Below are 6000 nucleotides of genomic sequence, written 5' to 3'. Positions count from 1 at the left end.
CCTAAAATTTTGAGGCAATTACCCCCAAAATCAATCCCAGCCTTCCATTTGTGGTATGGTACCTTGCAGAACAATTTCAGAGAGATCCATAAACTTGAACACAAGTTATGGTCTGGAAACTAGAAGATTGTTTATTTTTGGCCCCTTTTTGGCCACATATTCCTAAACGTTTTGGGCAATTACCCCCAAACTCAATTACAGCTTTCCCTTGGTGATATGGAACCTTGTAGTACAATTTCAGAAAGATCCATACACTTACACACAAGTTATTATCATGAAACTAGAAAAATGCTTGTTTGAGGCAAATAAATGCATATCTGTATTTCCTTTATCTATTGATACACAACGGTTTTTAATGTATATGTCTAGATTGTCACCAGTAATTTTTAGTTGTGACTTTTCCTTCAAATAATCACAAAGAGCTGTATGGCTGATTTCTCCTGCCTCTTTTATCAATCTTTGCTTACTGGTTGGTGACAATGTAACACCTACTTTATTCAATCTAGTAATAAGCTATAAAACAAAAATAAAATTGACATATTTCTTTGAAATGATATAACAGTGTTTGGGGCTGTCCCATAATAATAAATTAATCAAACACATTTTGGATGGAAGGCACTTTTATTAAACCCTTCTATGAATAAATAAAATGCTTCGCTGGGGCGCAGCTTGATACGACCGCAGAGGTCGAACCCTGAACAGTTGGGGCAAGTATGGACACAACATTCAAGCTTGATACAGCTCTGAATTTGGATTGTTATTAAATATTTGACACAGCATAGGTTTCTGACACAGAAAGAATGTGGTCTAAGAACTTGAATTTTTTTAATTTACCTATTATGGTCCAATGTCCAAAATCAAAATACATGGTTAGATTCAGCATATCAAAGAACCCCATATATTCAATTTTTGTTAAAATCAAACAAAGTTTAATTTTGGACCCCAACTTGGACAAACTTGAAAACTAGGCCCATAATCAAAAATCTAAACACATGTTCAGATTCAGCATATCAAAGAACCCCAAGAATTCAATTTTTGCTAAAATCAAACTAAGTTTAATTTTGGACCCTTTGGACCTTAATGTAGACCAATTTAAAAAACGGGACTTAAAATTAAAAATCTAAATACACGGTTAGATTTGGAATATCAAAGAACCCCAATAATTCAATTTTTGATGAAATCAAACAAAGTTTAATTTTGGACCCTTTTGACCTCAATATGAAAAAATTTGATAGGGGGGCCCACAAATAAAAATTCTAAATGCATGGTTAGATTCAGCATATCAAAGAACCCCATATATTCAATTTTTGTTGAAATCAAAAAAAGTTTAATTTTGGACCCCAACTTGGACCAACTTGAAAACTGGGCCCATAATCAAAAATCTAAACACATGTTTAGATTCAGCATATCAAAGAACCCCAAGAATTCAATTTTTGTTAAAATCAATCTAAGTTTAATTTTGGACCCTTTGGACCTCAATGAAGACCAATTTAAAAACGGGACCCAAATTAAAAATCTAAAAACACGGTTAGATTTGGCATATCAAAGAGCCCCAATAATTCAATTTTCGATGAAATCAAACAAAGTTTAATTTTGGACCCTTTTGACCTCAATATGAACCAATTTGATAGCGGGGCCTACAAATAAAAAATCTAAATAAAGGTTAGATTCAGCATATCAAAGAACCTCATATATTCAATTTTTGTTGAAATCAAACAAAGTTTAATTTTGGACCCCAATTTGGACCAACTTGAAAACTGGGCCCATAATCAAAAATCTAAATACATGTTTAGATTCAGCTTATCAAAGAACCCCATATATTCAATTTTTGTTGAAATCAAACAAAGTTTAAATACTGGACCCTATCTTGGACCAACTTGAAAACTGGGCCCATAATCAAAAATCTAAACACATGTTTAGATTCAGCAAATCAAAGAACCCCAAGAATTCAATTTTTGTTAAAATCAAACTAGGTTTAATTTTGGACCCTTTGGACCTCAATGTAGACCAATTTAAAAAACAGGACCCAAAATTAAAAACCTAAATACACGGTTAGATTTGGAATATCAAAGAACCCCAATAATTCAATTTTAGATGAAATCAAACAAAGTTTAATTTTGGACCCTTTTGACCTCAATATGAACCAATTAGATAACGGGGTCCACAAATAAAAAATCTAAATACATGGTTAGATTCAGCATAACAAAGAACCCCATATATTCAATTTTTGTTGAAATCAAACAAAGTTTAATTTTGGACCCCAATTTGGACCAACTTGAAAACTGGGCCAAAAATCAAAAATCTAAATACATGTTTAGATTCAGCATATCAAAGAACCTCATATATTCAATTTTTGCTAAAATCAAACAAAGTTTAATTTTGGACCCTTTGGACATTAATGTAGACCAATTTGAAAACTGGACCCAAAATTAAAAATCTAAATACACTGTTAGATTCGGCATAACAAATAAATAAATGTGATCAAAGATTTTACAAATCTAATGCGCCATACTGTGCAATTAAAGATTACTTCTTGAAATTTTTCAATATTTGAAATTTGAAAAAAAAATAATATTTGAAGAATAATTCTTTTTAATTTCAGCTGAAATCTGAAATGAGAAAAAAATGGCCCCCCACAATTTCTTTTTATTCCCCCCCCCCCCTTTTTCCCCCAAATAAATTCTTTCCCTCAAGATATGGTCATAATCTCAATTCAAATTTCCAATGGAGTTGGCAACCATAATTACCCATTTAAATTTACCATAGTGCTAACTTAATCTATTTTATAATAGAATTAATAAAAATATAGTGTCAAATCTTTCATATGGATTTTTTTGTAAAAAAAAAAGATGAAAACATTTGCAGATATTTTTACTGGTCTTCCTTTATAAATATGCATTTCTTTAAACATAATTTAAAAGCAGTGTAAGGGAAGTAACCAAAACGTTGTATTTGGATTACCTCCCTTAAACTGTTTTAGATTATCTTTATTGTTCATTAACCATTACTTTATACATAATTTAAAAGCAGTGTAAGGGAGATAATTTCAATGATGTATTTGATTTATCTCCCTTACACTGCTTTAAATTATGTTTTGTACTAAAGTATTTGTCCATTAACCAGGACAACCTTGTTTTTCCCCCTTTTTTGCCCCTAATTCCTAAACGGTTTGAGCCATAACCCCCCAAAGCAAATCCTAACCATCCCTTTGTGGTATGGAAACTTGTAGTATAATTTCAGAGAGATCCATACACCGTTCCACAGTTATTGTTTGGAAACTAGAAAATGCTCATTTTTGGCCCCTTTTTGGCCCCTAATTTCTTAACTGTTGGTACCATAACCCCCAAAATCAATCCCAACCTTCCTTTTGTGGTATTTAACCTTATGGTCAAATTTCAAAAAGATCCATTCACTTAAACTAAAGTTAGAGTGCGAAAACCAATATGTATTCGGACGACGACGCTGGACGACGACGACGACGACGACGACGACGACGACGACGACGCCAACGTCATACCAATATACGACCACAAAATTTTTTTGCGGTCGTATAAAAATTAATTATTTATATTTTTTAATTGTTCATTTTATGTTTGTAAAATAAAATGCTCTGTTGGGCGCAACTTGATACGACCGCAGAGGTCGAACCCTGAACAGTTGGGGCAAGTATGGACACAACATTCAAGCTTGATACAGCTCTGAATTTGGATTGTGATTAAATATTTGACACAGCATAGGTTTCTGACACAGAATGAATGTGGTCTAAGAACTTAAATTTTTTTAATTTACCTATTATGGTCCAATATCCAAAATCTAAATACACAGTTAAATTCAGCATATCAAAGAACCCCAATATTTCAATTTTTGATGAAATCAAACCATATCATTATTATTTGCTTTTATATATAAATCAAAATAACCAACTTAAAATGGAAAATTTTAAAGAAAAAAAGGGGAAAAAAATCCCCCCCCCCTAATTTTTTGAAGCCCCTTATGATTCATCACCCCCAAACTCAATCCCAGCATCCCCTTTGTGGTATGGTACCTTGCAGTACAATTTCAGAGAGATCCATACACTTGAACACAAGTTATTGTCTGGAAACTAGAAAAATGCTTATTTTTGGCCCCTTTTTGGCCACATATTCCTAAACCTTTTGGGCAATTACCCCCAAACTCAAACAATGCTTTCCCTTTGTGATATGGAACCTTGTAGTACAATTTCATAAAGATCCATACAATTACACACAAGTAATTGTCCTGAAACTAGAAAAATGCTTGTTTTTTTGCCCCTTTTTGGCCCCTAATTCCTAAAATTTTGAGGCAATTACCCCCAAAATCAATCCCAGCCTTCCATTTGTGGTATGGTACCTTGCAGAACAATTTCAGAGAGATCCATACACTTGAACACAAGTTATGGTCTGGAAACTAGAAGATTGTTTATTTTTGGCCCCTTTTTGGCCACATATTCCTAAACGTTTTGGGCAATTACCCCCAAACTCAATTACAGCTTTCCCTTGGTGATATGGAACCTTGTAGTACAATTTCAGAAAGATCCATACACTTACACACAAGTTATTATCATGAAACTAGAAAAATGCTTGTTTTTTTACCCTTTTTTGGCCCTTAATTCCTAAAATTTTGAGGCAATAACCCCCAAAATCAATCCCAGCATTTCCTTTGTGATATTGAACCTTGTGGTACAATGTCATAGAGATCCATACACTAACACACAAGTTATTGTCTGGAAGTTACAAAAATGCTTATTTTTTGCCCCTTATTCCATAACTGTTGGTACCATAACCCCCAAAATCAATCCCAACCTTCCTTTTGTGGTATTGAACCTTATGGTAAAATTTCATAGAGATCCATTCACTTAAACTAAAGTTATTGTGCGAAAACCAATGTGTCTTTGGACGATGACGACGCCAACGTCATACCAATATACAACCGCAAAAATTTTTTGCGGTCCTATAATAACTATAATCAATAAAGTGTGAATAGAAATACCTTCAAACCCATGTATAAATAGTTCTGTACTTTTTTGTTGTTAATTATTTCAGTAAATTGCTCTTCGTTGTTGTCAATTGTTATATTTGAACAAAAAGTAGGAAATTTTCCTAAGTATTCTGACTTTTTCGGTTATACTTATTTAAGTAAATATAAAAATTTCCTATAAATTTATAAACAAGAGTGGACAAATAGAAATGTCTCGCCTGTTGTGTATTTCTAATTGAAGTTATGTTGAAAGTAAATGCTATCAGATATAAATTTTAAGCTGTAAATAATAAGATAATGTCGCTGCTGCTGATGCCTGTATGAATGCTAAAGCTGCTGCCAGGCCTGCAGAAGACAACTATCATAGTGTCTTCATACTACTAATTGTATAAGTTATTATTCACTATATGAAGATATGCTGGATAACTGTGGTTAAGAGTGAAATAACTTAGTGATATACCATTGATATTGATTATTGTGATTAATTAAAGATGGCAGTGAAGAATGGAAAAAAATAACATTGACCTATGAACCATGAAAATAAGGTCACGGTCATATGAACCCTGCCAGACAGACAGATACGCCTTACAATCATTCCATACACCAAATATAGTTGACCTATTGCTTATATTTTCTAAGAAACAAAGTTCAGCATTAAAACTTAACATTGACCAATGAGCCATGTAAAAGGGGTTAAGGTCATATGATACCTGGCGGACAGACATAAACACCTTATAAACATTCCATACACCAAATATATTTGACCTATTGCTTATAGTTGAACAAAAATAGACCAAAACACAAAATTTTAACATTGAGCAATGAACCGTGAAAATCAGGTCAAGGTCAGATAAAACCTGCGAGACAGACATGTATATCCTAAAATATTTCCATACACCAAATATAGTTCACCTATTGCATATAGTATGCATAAAAATGACCAAAACTAAAAAACTTAACTTTGACCACCATGAAAATGAGGTCAAGGTCAGATGACACCTGCCA

At 32.9% G+C, this 6000-nt stretch overlaps 1 long non-coding RNA gene across 1 annotated transcript in view; it reads right to left on the bottom strand.

The window, feature by feature from the left end:
* Positions 1–640: 640 nt before the first annotated feature.
* The window catches only part of LOC127738512 (uncharacterized), a 63521-nt gene continuing 58161 nt past the window's right edge, over positions 641–6000 (bottom strand). The window contains exon 3 of the long non-coding RNA XR_008000086.1: positions 641–1474. This is a non-coding gene — a long non-coding RNA (uncharacterized LOC127738512). The remainder of the gene's footprint in view (positions 1475–6000) is intronic.

This window comes from Mytilus californianus, unplaced genomic scaffold (genome assembly GCF_021869535.1).
Source record: "Mytilus californianus isolate M0D057914Y unplaced genomic scaffold, xbMytCali1.0.p SCAF_4, whole genome shotgun sequence".
Lineage (NCBI taxonomy): Eukaryota > Metazoa > Mollusca > Bivalvia > Mytilida > Mytilidae > Mytilus > Mytilus californianus.
The sequence above is the reverse complement of the archived record's forward strand: the minus strand, read 5'-3'. Positions and strand labels throughout refer to the sequence as shown.